The sequence below is a fragment of the Schistocerca cancellata genome, chromosome 7, assembly GCF_023864275.1.
Source record: "Schistocerca cancellata isolate TAMUIC-IGC-003103 chromosome 7, iqSchCanc2.1, whole genome shotgun sequence".
NCBI lineage: Eukaryota > Metazoa > Arthropoda > Insecta > Orthoptera > Acrididae > Schistocerca > Schistocerca cancellata.
In genome coordinates, this window is record NC_064632.1 from 358,655,028 (window position 1) to 358,669,487 (window position 14,460).

At 45.8% G+C, this 14,460-nt stretch overlaps 1 non-coding gene across 1 annotated transcript; it reads left to right on the forward strand.

Moving 5' to 3' along the window:
• The first annotated feature begins 9,648 nt into the window (after window positions 1-9,648).
• On the forward strand, window positions 9,649-9,723 carry Trnat-ugu (transfer RNA threonine (anticodon UGU)). Its single transcript has one exon. It is a non-coding gene; the product is annotated as a tRNA-Thr (tRNA).
• The last annotated feature ends 4,737 nt before the right edge of the window (window positions 9,724-14,460 follow it).

Sequence of the window (14,460 nt, forward strand, 5' to 3'; positions counted from 1 at the left end):
GCTGTACGCGTACCTTATCGTTTCCACTTCACTATCACATCAGAAACAGTGGACTTTGGGATGTTTAGGAGTGTGGAAATCCCGCGTACAGGCGTATGACACAAGTGACACCCAATCACCTGACCATGTTCGAAGTCTGTGAGTTCCGGAGAGCGCCCCATTCTGCTCTCTCACGATGTCTACTGAGGTCGCTGATATGAAGTACCTGGCCGTAGGTGGCAGCACAATGCACCTAATATGTAAAACGTATGTTTTTGGGGGATCCTGCTGTTTTTTGACATTGTTATCAGGTCTCTATAAACAACTGTCCTAAGTTCAGTTCCTCGACGCAGAAATCCTCTCTTTGCTTATGGAGCCATTCGACAACTGCTGTACTGACGTCCTCAACCCTAGAAAATCTCTTTCCCTAACACGTTCTTTCAACTTGCCGAAACGATGGAAATTGCACGCTGCCACATCTGTGTGGCCTTAGTTAAATTGTTGGCATTATTTCAGTGCGGCTAGACGCGACATTGCATTTGCTCTATACAGCGCCGAAACTTAACGGTGATTGTGAGTGCAATTTAGACGTTTTGCCCACAAGAATCGAACTGCCCGCGTACTACCACTTTGGAATTCGTTTTCAATTGCGGCGCTATTTCACTTTCACACAGCAGAATTATGACTGTAGCCAGAGCATGTACTTTCTTCTGACAACGCGCCACTCTTGCGTAATGGTCTTAGCGTGGGACGACGTGTATAACTTACTTTTTGAAATCCTTAATTAGATAAGATGGAAAATAAATAAGCTAGTCTTTATGATCTGTCAATGTCACGGAAATATTCCTAAAACAGCAGTGGTGGACGCTACTAAACAGATGCGGCGTGTTACAAACAGACCTACTGTTACAAAATTTCCGAGAGCGTACGTTCAATACACCTTGGAGAAAGACCGTGACGGGGAAATCAGAGGAACTCGAACTCATACGGGGAATGAAAGAGAGGAAAGGGGAAAATTATGGTGGAACTAAACGTGCCCTAAGACACATACCATAAGGAGAGTGGCAGATGGAGCAGGTTTTTTTCCCCTGAGAGGAAGACTGAGTGACTCTGAGCTACGGAAGAGGTGCAGGGTCACAGAGCGTATCGTGAAACCGAAATGTTGCGTCACGAAGTGGAACATTTGTACAAAGGTGTCAATGTACGAAGACCTGAGGATTTTTGGAAAATATTTAATTGGGCGTTCTAGTTACCCATTAAGCCAGGATTAGTTGCAAACTGTTACGATTTTTAAGTTGTACAGTTGCACAAAGTGTAACATAATAAATTGTATTAGTGGAACAAAGGCATTTCTACTAATGCAATTTAAACTAGATGTTTCACTCTGTCCGACTGAAAGACATTATTTCCTTACAATGCTCGGAATATCACAATGTCAATGAGGAATAAATGTCCACAGGTGCTTTAGAAAGTCATGCCCACACACCGTGTCTGGAAATCTTGAATACATGAAGTTCCGCATACACTGCATTGACAGGTAACTGCTTATTGGACATAGGTAACCGTCTCGATTGTTCAACCCTTTTCGTGTCCTCTCACGCTGGATTCTAAGTGACGGAGCATGAATTCAACAGACGACCTGTTGAGTATGATGATGGTCTGTTGTGAGTCACCTTTGCGTCTGCGTCATATCTGTACATCCGCTTGAATCATAAACTGTGCAACACTGAGATATTCCGCCATGGACAGCTGCCAAAACAATTTTGTCACAGGCGTAGACCGGTAAACTTCTGCTCTTTCAGGTAAAGTGCTCCAGAAACTTACGCCGTTGTTATTATATCACGAACACGCTAGAATCACGTGGTTGAAATCTTCACTCCAGGGTTGAAGACCTGACGGCTGGCTCCGCTGTCAAGCTGGAGGCCAAACGGAGCAGCCGAGCGGCACTGGGCGCACAACCAGGCTGCCAACAGGAGCTGAAGACGCTCCGGAGTCTGGGCTGGCCGAGACCTGCATTCCGGCAAGAGGCCACAGACAAAGTAAGAAGGCGCTTCTCCATAACCACAAGAGGAGATCAGCCAATTACCTGGCAGGCTACGACCCAAGGAAAACGCAGACAGCTGCAGAAATCATGAAGCTTATCGAAGATCTTCGAGAAGAACTCACTACCTAGTTTTCTCAACGTACGAAGTCAATGAAGCGTTAGGTTTTTACCTTTCTCCCGTGTATTTTCATGTATGTTTGCATGTGAGGCTTGTAGGGGCTAGAACTGCATCACCCACAAAAAGGACGAGATTGCTGTGACGTGTGAAAGCTGCCGTAAAGACCTGAGGTCAAAGCACTGGACACTTCACATGTGCTCTCCCCGTTGCCAAGCTCGACCTTGAGCTGTACTGTAAAGCACATTTCTGAGATCTGGTCTAGCGTATACAGCATCCGTCAGAGGGTGACGTCTGGCCATCGTGATTTAGGTTCTCCGTGATTTCCCCAAATCGCTCCAGGCAAATGCCGGGATGGTTCCTTTGAAAGGGCACTGCCGACTTCCTTCCCAATCCTTCCCTATACCGATGGGACTGATGACCTCGCTGTTTGGTCCCCTCCCACAAATCAACCATCCAACCAAACTCCGATGATGCTGTTATCGACCACCAAGAGCGAGTGCAAAACGGAGCCCTCAGACCCGCTTTGAGTATAGCACAGGATTTCCTGACGGTGGATCTTCGCTATATATCCGAAATACCTTGCCTCCAGAAAATGTTGAGACGACTGACTTGTGACGTCCAGGAGAAATGTAGCAGCACCGGCATAACGCAGCCAGGGTGCACTGCCATTAACGCCACGCAGAGATGCGTACGTTATTCCACCGTGCTAACACTAGATTTTTATGGGTTTCAGATCGACGCCATAAAGCCAACCGAAAACACGGCCACTAGTATCAACCAACCAGCCGAGTCTGAAAGAATTTCTCATCAGGAGAAGAAGTCAAGAATTATCGCGAAGGTAAGTTTGGGGCAGACGAGAGGGGAGGGCCGGCCGCTGTGGCCGAGCGGTTCTAGGCGCTTCAGTCCGGAACCGCACTGCTGCTACGATCGCAGGTTCGAATCCTGCCTCGGGCATGGATGTGTGTGATGTCCTTAGGTTAGTTAGGTTTAAGTAGTTCTAAATCTAGGGGACTGTCGAACTCAGATGTTAAGTGCTCAGAGCCATTTGAACCATTCGAGAGGAGGGGTGGGAGGGGGGGGGGGGGAGCGAATAGCTAATGTAAATCAGCGTGGCTAAGTCACTGATTGCTCATCCCAGTAACACGTCTTACGCCTACGAAATGAGTATGGCTTCATTTGTTGTGATTTGATCAATAAGCCATATTTATTACTACAGAATCGCAATACGTATTTCACGATATCGGGGACAGTGACAACTGTAACCGAGATAGAATTTCCGAATGTTGCCTCCATTTATATTGTTAGAGAGACAGAGCGAAACGTTACATTATTAATAACGCTGCTAGATATCTTAATCTGGAATATACCAAAGTGGGTGGCGAAGCCACACCTTCAATCACTAACAAGCCGCAGGTGCAGTTTTGCAGACAGGAAATCTAATACCTGCTCTTCAGAAAGCCAAATGAGTACTTAACTCAAGGAAAACTGCGCACTTACGGCGCGCTGCCAACCGTGGAGATGAGGCCAAGAAAGTCAGTTCCGCTGGAGAACCGCACACGCTTCTACAGCTACCCTTCGCTGCCTACTAACAGAACAGCCACTCCGCGTGGAAGAGCTTCGCGCTCACATCGAAGATAGCAGAGGAACAATAAAGTAAGTACCGCTAAGTGATTACTCGTCGTCGGTCTCTTACTTATTTATTCCCTTGTTATATGGGATAGAAAAAGATATGACTTTTGTCTGAAGTGTAAAAACAAACTCCGTTCATTTGTTTTTTAAATAGTTACTTCAGTATACATTTATACAGTAGAATCTTTCACAAATTCGTTTTATATTACGTTCAACACAGACACTGATTCAACATAATAATTTTTGATTCCCATCCATGTACAATAATAAATAAATTACAGAGCGGAATCACTTTTGAGCAATATCAAATTCCTTGCGGGAGTAAATGGATATCTCTGATCAACTTCAAAGCAAGTAAGATTACTCCTGTGTTTTGCTGACCGTAACCGAGAACGGAAAGTGTCACTGGAATCTAACTTTATTAATTCTAAGTTTCGTTGAAATTGGACCAAGCGATCCGGAGAAATGACTGCAAGTCACACCCGTCCTTCCCCTGCTCCTACACTCATCTCTAAGAGAGCTAGCGGTACCCCAGTCCTACAGATAGTAAGGCACATGTAGACCACGCCTGGTTTAAATTGGTCCAAGCAATCCACAGTTACGATTTATATGTCAACCCTTCCTAACACATCTTTAGGACTGTCACCAATCATACCAGCAACCCGAAAACTTTCGATTCGTCACGAGTACAGCTCGCTTTAAAATTTTTTTTACGTCACCTCGGAGAGCCAGAAGATGGCTAGCGGTGGGGGGCGGGGGGGGGGGGGTGTCATAGCCCAGCAATATTTTTTTCCATCATATATACGGAACACCCCAAGCAAATATATGGGGCTGACGTTTTCGTTAACTTATAGCAGACAATGTAACGAATTTTCTGAAGTGCTCAAGGAATTTTTAACATTTATAGCTACCGAATTACAACAGCGATTTTATTTTTAATGGACCTATACACTCTTTTGCTGTGCCACTACAAAGAGTCTTCGAAGAGGACTTTCTCGACATAAATTGAAATAGTAACAAGATAACAGCACCGCAAAACTACTGTCCCGCCTTCAGGTCAAGAGCAAACGCAAGCAAACGAGAAACTCAAGCACGTTTCATGTGTTTACTGTGCGCTTGACGTCCATGTGTCTATGCTGTTGCAGCGATCCGGTAACTTGGTCGTGAGGCTGTTAGGACCTTCACAATGTATACGACGGTCGGCAAGAAACACGTGTACAGAACTCCACCGACAAACCTGCAGAGGAGGTAGTATGCACCAAAACAAGAAAAAGTCTAGTAAACATGGGCCCTGAAATGCATACGTTAAGAACTATAAGGACTTGTTCATCTTCGCTACTGTGAACACATCTCCCTTACTGAACAACAACACAGCTCGTAAGTTATGCAATTTAGAGACCATGTTTACGAGACTTTTTTTTCTGTTTTGGTCGATACTACCTCTAAAAGTTTGTCAGTGGAGAGTCATCCTGTAAATCTACATTCCACAAGCCACCTTACAGTGTATGGCGGTGGGTACTTCTGGCGCCACAGTCATTTTTTTTCACACTTAACTGTTCCACTCACAAATGGCGCGCCGGCCGAGGTGGCCGAGCGGTTCTAGGCGCTACAGTTTGGAACCCCGCGACCGCTACGGTCGCAGGTTCGAATCCTGTCTCGGGCATGGATGTGTGTGATCTCCTTACGTTAGTTAGGCTTAAGTAGTTCTAAGTTCTAGGGGACTGATGACCTCAGAAGTTAAGTCCCATAGTGCTCAGAGCCATTTGAACCATTTTTGAACAAATGTTGCGCGAATAGAATAAATATCGGTAATGCCCCGCATGACCTGTAATTTCCCCTAATTTTTTCGTGATGATCACTTCGCGAGACGTATAGGAGACGACACAATGTGTTTTTCCGCTTTTCTTCGGAGGTTCGCTCTCGAAATTTTAACAGTAAACCTCTCAGAGATGCACTAGTCTCTCTCGTATTGTCTGGTACTTGTAATTGCTGTTTCTGTCATCAGCCCTATGATTCTCCATTCTAGTCGTTTCCTGACTACCTTCTTAATTTCAGCATAACTGAACCACAAATCATCACCGATCTGCTTTTCATACTCGTATCTACGCCTGGCTTTCCTTCCACCGTTACTTAAAATACCATCTTTGTGGAGTAATTAATGTCCAAATATTTTCATCTACCTTTTCGTTCCAATACGTTCTTCAGTAGGCATTTTTTCTCGCGGCCTTCTTCATTCCTTACTCGGCCTATCTATCTCATCTTCAACAGTCTCCTGCAAATATAAAGTTCAAAGGCTTCCAATCGCTTCATTTCGGTTTCCCCATCGTCCACGTTTTCACTCATACAGGGCTGTGCCCTAGACACAGTTTTACATGAAGTTCCATCTTGTCTCGTCGTATTTGTAACGACGCATGAATATGAGTTAACGATATAAATACGAGTTAACACTGTAGAAACACATTCGTTTACGTGTAAGGTGCTGCCATTATTTAGCTACGTCCCTGCTGCAGTGCAAATAATCGCAGTACGCCGTGGGAGATCGGGCATCGTTCCGCAGACGCTGGACAGTCCCGCCAGCGCCCCCCCCCCCTCCCTCCACCCGCTACCTGTCTGGCCGCGCACCGACAGCGGAGTCCTGGGTTCGTTCACCTGTAGCAGATACTGGCTGACTGCAAAGCGCAGCTCGACTGTCTCTGCCGATCGATAAACGCAGTGCATCGCCATCTCCATCGCTCGCCGATCCTGATCTCTCTCTCTCTCTCTCTCTCTCTCTCTCTCTCTCTCTCTCTCTCTCGACATCAGCGCCATTACGATGTAGGATGTCACAGAATAATGTTGACACTCTTTGAAAGACAATATCTCTTTAACTAAACCATACCGGTGTATGACATTGTATCAAAATTATATATATTCCCTGTATACTTTTGTTTCTTCAGAGTAAATAAGCATGGCAGTGAATTTTAACTCTGCAGCGGAGTGTGTACTGATTTGAAACTTCCTGGCAATCAACCTTGTAGGTGTGCAGGAGAACTTCTGAGAAGTTTGCAGGTAGGAGAGAAGATAGTGGCCGAAGTAAAGCTGTGAGGGCATATTATAATTGGATAGCTAATTTGGTACAGCACTTTTCCGCAAAATGCAAAGGTTTCAGGTTTGAGTCTTCGTCTGGCACACAGTTCTAATTTCCCAGAAAGTTTCAAACACAGTGGAAGTGCAGTTTATGTTTGCACAGCGGAAAGAGGGTATAATTTCACTGAAAATCAGCGAACATAATTGCGGTTCCACGACGCTGGGCTGTTGAATTTGGAACGCCACAACTAACAATGTTAATGATTGACAGTCAGAGACAAGTACGAAGTGGGTGGAATGATACAAGACTTGTAGAACAGACGCTGCGGAACTGAGTAAGAACAAGATGAACGAACAACACACATACTGTCGTAGTTATACAGGTTTTCACATAATCCACGCGAAAGACTGCGAAGCACAGTTCTCGTCAGACTGGGATCAACAGAGGCAGAGTTCGAAGAACTTTGGTCTCAGAAATGGAAGTCTTACACTATTATCATGTCATGCAAGGGGCATGTACAACCTCCTAATTGAAAAGGGCCTTTTTCCTCTGTGCACAATGGCCCCTTTTCTCGTGGTGTGTGAGAGTCAGGTCTTAAATACACCTGCTGAGTATAAGGGCTGTAATGGATCTATGTATTGTGTGCCGTCACGTTTGTGTTGTATGAAGATGAGAGAAGAGAGAGGGCGAAATCCGGTGCCAGCACAATAGCCTGTTCCTCTCGAATAGCACCACGGGGGCCGCCAGGCTTCACTTCTCCATTCTACGAACGGATCAGCATCAACACTGTAACATGTGCTCCGTCAATGAGGCAATGTGGGGAGATTTGGAATTTAATCCAGCACAATGGTGCAAAGTTTGGTGATAAGGAACATTACGCCATTACGTCTCCTTCCCTTGAAGGACAAGTACTGACGAGGAAAAGGAACACGTGATTATATTTAGATGTTTGAAGATAAAACGAAAAGAAGTTAACAGGAAGGGATGTGTACATGTGCTTTGTTCATCGCGAACGGCGTTTGACGAAGTCGATAGGAGTGTCCTTCTCAAGGGCTTCAAAGATGTTGCTTAGTCCAGAGGCGGTTTAACGCCGAGAGGGCGCCTTAGCACTGATGAACTTCGATGACCCTATCCAGCAACATGTACTCGCATTTTGTAAATGTGTTCTTTTACTTCCACATGTTATGGCGAGTCTAATGAAATTTTATTTCACTAATGTTACGGTGTAAAGTCAAGCGCCGGCACGCCAGTCGGGGACGATAGAGAAGAGACGGCTGTGAGAAGAGGTCAGCCAATCGCACGCTGATCGGACCTCCCCCAGGACGACAACGCAACAGCAGCGACCCCTATGTGAAGAGGACATATGCGCTGTGACCTCCTCTAGTTCGATGCTATATGAATATGTTGATTACTTAACGGATTGACCCCCCCCCCACTATGCTGCAAGTATAGTGTTACTAGCAAAGCTGGCAATGCTTCCCAATTGCTTAATATGTAGTAGAATTGGATATACGCCCAAATTCCTTCTTACCCCTCTCTCAGTCCATCTCCTCCTCTTCCTTCTCTTTGTCCATCATCTACTCCTCCTCCTCCCACCCCCACCCCTCTCTATCTCCCCCTCTTTCCCTCTCAATGTGTAGATTTATTTTCCCGCTCTATCCATTTCCTCTCCCCCCCCCCCCCTTCTCTTTCTGAGCCTTGTTAACTAGTACTGCAAAAGAAACCTTGATTGAAAAGTCGCTCAAAATGAATGGGTAAATCGGTTGGGATCATTGATATAAGGGCTATGAGAGACTTCTTCAGCTGCCGGATCTGTGGGGATGGTAGCTTCAATGACAGTGTTTTGCATTGTTTTAATCTGCGAACGCGTCCGACCACAACGTTTCGGACGATTCAGATTCCGCACAAGAATTCTAATAGTAAGCCGATAAACCGTAAATACAGCTTTTATGCTTTCTGTTAAGCCCGACGTTGTGTATAAAGTTTTTGTTTATATACAGTTTGTTAAGTAAGAGCGGGGTCCGCTTTACACACAGATGGTACAAGATATCGCCTTACTTCTTTCACAATCCAACAGGGAGGACCTTTGTCCCTCATGCAACGTCCATAATGCATTAGATTTCTTTGAACTCTTTAAGTAGGCACACAAGAAGAGATATGTCTGTAGCTTACGTGTCGACAGAAATGAAGATTGGATACTGCAGAAGGACAATGTTCCGAAGCAAAGCAGCTGCCTCTGCAGCGACTGGAAAAAGGACAAAGGTGTGCAGGTACTAGAATGGCCTGCCGACAGGTGTTGTTCAAAAAATCAAATGGCTCTGAGCACTATGGGACTTAAGATCATCAGTTATCTAGAACTTAGAACTACTTAAACCTAACTAACCTAACGACATCACACACATCCATGCCCTAGGCAGGATTCGAACCTGCGACCGTAGCGGTCGCGCGGTTCCAGACTGAAGCGCCTAGAACCGCTCGGCCACTCCGGCCGGCAGGTCTTGTTGACATACCAATTAATTATCATTTATTCTAGAGAAGCTGCACGATGATTAATGGTATCTGTTCTTTCGAGAACAGTTACTATCTTCATATATAGTTAAATGGCTACCCGGTTATTGACCTTCGTCTGTGCGAATGCGCACAGGTTGCCCGAACTCTTACGGGAATCGTCACCATAGTTGGCGCGAGTAATGAGTGGATGGGCAAAGTATTTATTAGGAACATTACGTATGTAGATTGTAGACAGTTGGGAATGTGGGTCTCACGGGAAGCGTGCAAGGGATAAGTCCCTGCAGTTGCGCTATTTTCTGTGTCCTCGGTGGCTCAGATGGATAGAGCGTCTGCCATGTAAGCAGGAGATCCCGGGTTCGAGTCCCGGTCGAGACACACAATTTTAGCTATCCCCATCAAGGTATTTCAATAAAACCTGTCGGCAGCTGAGGCTTTCAATTAATTATCAGTTTATTTAATGGTTTAAATGCCCTGCTATCGTAATTAAAACAGACTGCGAGAAAGAACGTGAAACTGCACATTTTCACAGCACAATACAGATTTTCTTTCTCGAAATCGGTTTTAACAGGAAACCTATACATTGTTGTTTTAAAAAATACTACTTGACCATCTGAATGCATCACGCAAAAATTTAAAGTATACAGAACAAGAACATTTCGAGATTTTTGTTAACAACATTAAACGACGTCTTAACTTTACGTAGTTGTATAGATTTTAGATCAATGGCGATGATTTCGTGAATAAAGAGGAATGTCAGTCGCAAATATGCACAACCGCTTTCAGTTACTAGAGTGGTCGCAGGGGAAGCACAACACTGCAAATTACAATGCTGCTGGACGCGGTTAGCTGCCGGCTGTTGCTCTTCGCGTCTCGTATTTCAGTGAGTGTTTCTTGATTATCAGAGTAGCTCATCAGAAGATTATCTTGGGAATTTGTCACCGTATAGGGTAGGGTAAACATAGTCATGTGTAGGGACTGTGGTTGTTGTGAGCGGACGCAAGGAGAATTGGCCACTCTTCGGGGGCAGGTGGAGGCTTTGTCTGTTAGGCTCATCGAGCTCGAGGCGCAGGCGTCGGCTCGTAGTGGCGTTGGGGCAACTGTGGTGAGACCTATGCCTACTTCGGTGGCCTTGGAATCACATGGAACCCCTGATGTCGCTGCGTCTTCCGGCAGTGAGCATCTTACCGGTCAGCCATCACTCCAGGGTGAATGGCGGACAGTGGTGGGCTCTCGCGTGCCTGGCCGAAAGGCGAAGGTGGGATCTGGCCGCGTGGCAGCTGCCTTACCCCTTTCCAACAGGTACGGGGTGCTTCCTAGTGGTGATGACATCGTTTCCGAGCCACCACAGGATGCCTCGCCTGTTGGGCCAGTGGCCGATTCTCCGGCAAGGTCCCGACAGTCACAGAGGGCGGGCCTATTAGTTATAGGGAGCTCCAACGTTAGGCGGGTTATGGAGCCCCTCAGGAAAATAGCGGGTAGGTCGGGGAAGAATGCCAGTGTGCACTCGGTGTGCTTGCCGGGGGGTCTCGTCCGTAATGTGGAGGAGGCCCTTCCGGCAGCTATTGAACGCACTGGGTGTGACCGGCTGCAGATAGTAGCACATGTTGGAACGAATGACGCCTGCCGCTTGGGTTCTGAGGCCATCCTTGGTTCCTTCCGGCGGCTGGCTGATTTGGTGAAGACAACCAGCATCGCACGCGGAGTGCAAGCTGAGCTTAATATCTGCAGCATAGTGCCCAGAGTCGATCGCGGTCCTCTGGTTTGGAGCCGTGTGGAGGGTCTAAACCAGAGGCTCAGACGACTCTGCGACTATAATGGTTGCAAATTCATCGACCTCCGTTATTGGGTGGAGAACTGTAGGGCCCCCCTAGACAGGTCAGGCGTGCACTACACACCGGAAGCAGCTACTAGGGTAGCAGAGTACGTGTGGCGTGCACACGGGGGTTTTTTAGGTTAGAGGGACCCCCCTTGGGCGAAACGATAAAATACCTGACGGCTTACCAGAGAGGACATTATCATCGTTGATAAAGAACGTCCGTCCTCAGAGACCAAAAACAGGAAAAGTTAACGTAATATTGGTAAACTGCAGGAGTATCCAGGGCAAGGTTCCTGAATTAGTATCTCTTATTGAAGGAAATAGTGCGCATATAGTATTAGGAACGGAAAGTTGGTTAAAACCGGAAGTGAACAGTAACGAAATCCTAGACACAGAATGGAATATATACCGCAAGGATAGGATAAACGCCAATGGTGGAGGAGTATTTATAGCAGTAAAGAATTCAATAATATCCAGTGAAGTTATTAGCGAATGCGAATGTGAAATAATCTGGGTTAAGCTAAGTATCAAAGGTGGGTCAGATATGATAGTCGGATGCTTCTATAGACCACCTGCATCAGCAACCGTAGTAGTTGAGCGCCTCAGAACCTGCAGAACGTCGTGAAGAAGTTTCGTGATCATACTATTGTAATAGGGGGAGACTTCAATCTACCAGGTATAGAATGGGATAGTCACACAATCAGAACTGGAGCCAGGGACAGAGACTCTTGTGACATTATCCTGACTGCCTTGTCCGAGAATTACTTCGAGCAGATAGTTAGAGAACCAACTCGTGAAGCTAACGTTTTAGACCTCATAGCAACAAATAGACCGGAACTTTTCGACTCCGTGAATGTAGAAGAGGGTATCAGTGATCATAAGTCAGTGGTTGCATCAATGACTACAAGTGTAATAAGAAATGCCAAGAAAGGAAGGAAAATATATTTGCTTAACAAGAGTGATAGGGCACAAATCGCAGAATATCTGAGTGACCACCATCAAACGTTCATTTCTGAGGAAGAGGATGTGGAACAAAAATGGAAAAAATTCAGAAACATCGTCCAGTACGCCTTAGATAAGTTCGTAGCGACTAAGGTCCAAAGCGAGGGGAAAGATCCACCGTGGTATAACAATCATGTACGAAAGGTACTACGGAAACAAAGAAAGCTTCATCATAGGTTTAAGAGTAGTCGAATCATAGCTGATAAGGAAAAGCTGAACGAAAAGAAAAAGAGCGTAAAGAGAGCAATGAGAGAAGCATTCAACGAATTCGAACATAAAACATTGGCAAACAATCTAAACAAGAACCCTAAAAAGTTTTGGTCATATGTAAAATCGGTAAGCGGATCTAAATCCCCTATTCAGTCACTCGTTGACCACGATGGCACCGAAACAGAGGACGACCGAAGAAAGGCAGAAATACTGAATTCAGTGTTCCGAAACTGTTTCACTGCGGAAAATCGTAACACGGTCCCTGACTTCAGCCGTCGCACGGACGCCAAAATGGAAAATATTGAAATAAACGATATCGGAATTGAAAAACAACTGCTATCACTTAGTAGCGGAAAAGCATCCGGACCAGACGAGATACCCTTAAGATTCTACAGTGATTATGCTAAAGAACTTGCCCCCTTTCTATCAGCAATTTATCGTAGATCGCTGGAAGAACGTAAAGTACCTAGCGACTGGAAGAAAGCGCAGGTCGTTCCCATTTTCAAGAAGGGTCATAAATCAGATGCGAATAATTATAGGCCTATTTCGCTTACGTCAATCTGTTGTAGAATAATGGAACATGTTTTGTGTTCTCGTATTATGACGTTCTTAGATAATACAAATCTCCTTCATCATAACCAACATGGATTCCGCAAACAGAGATCATGTGAAACTCAGCTCGCCCTATTTGCCCAAGAAATTCACAGTGCCGTAGACACTGGCGAGCAGATTGATGCCGTATTCCTGGACTTCAGGAAGGCATTTGATACGGTTCCGCACTTACGTTTAATGAAAAAAATACGAGCTTACGGAATATCGGACCAGGTTTGTGATTGGATTCAGGATTTCCTAGAAGAAAGAACACAACATGTCATTCTTAACGGTTCAAAATCTGCAGATGTAGAGGTAATTTCGGGAGTACCGCAAGGAAGCGTGATAGGACCTTTATTGTTTACAATATACATAAATGACTTAGTTGACAACATCGGTAGCTCCGTGAGGCTATTTGCAGATGACACGGTTGTCTACAAGAAAGTAGCAACATCAGAAGACTCGTACGTACTCCAGGAAGACCTGCAGAGGATTAATGCATGGTGCGACAGCTGGCAGCTTTCCCTAAACGTAGATAAATGTAATATAATGCGCATACATAGGGGCAGAAATCCATTCCAGTACGATTATGCCATAGGTGGTAAATCATTGGAAGCGGTAACGACCGTAAAATACTTAGGAGTTACTATCCGGAGCGATCTGAAGTGGAATGATCACATAAAACAAATAGTGGGAAAAGCAGGCGCCAGGTTGAGATTCATAGGAAGAATTCTAAGAAAATGTGACTCATCGACGAAAGAAGTAGCTTACAAAACGCTTGTTCGTCCGATTCTTGAGTATTGCTCATCAGTATGGGACCCTTACCAGGTTGGATTAATAGAAGAGATAGACATGATCCAGCGAAAAGCAGCGCGATTCGTCATGGGGCATTTAGTCAGCGCGAGAGCGTTACGGAGATGCTGAACAAGCTCCAGTGGCGGACACTTCAAGAAAGGCGTTACGCAATACGGAGAGGTTTATTATCGAAATTACGAGAGAGCACATTCCGGGAAGAGATGGGCAACATATTACTACCGCCCACATATATCTCGCGTAATGATCACAACGAAAAGATCCGAGAAATTAGAGCAAATACGGAGACTTACAAGCAGTCGTTCTTCCCACGCACAATTCGTGAATGGAACAGGGAAGGGGGGATCAGATAGTGGTACAATAAGTACCCTCCGCCACACACCGTAAGGTGGCTCGCGGAGTATAGATGTAGATGTAGATGTAGATTCGCACGTGATGGGCAGCTGCCTGCTAGGAGCGGCCGCGGGTGTCGCCACGAGTCTGGCGCGCTGACAGCAGCTGGGCTGGGCTGGCACGCCCGCCTGCCAAAATGCCGGGGCCGGAACCTGCTGTAGCCGAGTGCCGACGCACTGACGCGTTCGTCCTGCCCTCGCTGCACTGGATGCTGTTCTCTTAGCCTTCCGGAGCCATACAGTCATGGAAATAAGTATTCATACAGTAGGTGGTGACAAACAACGATG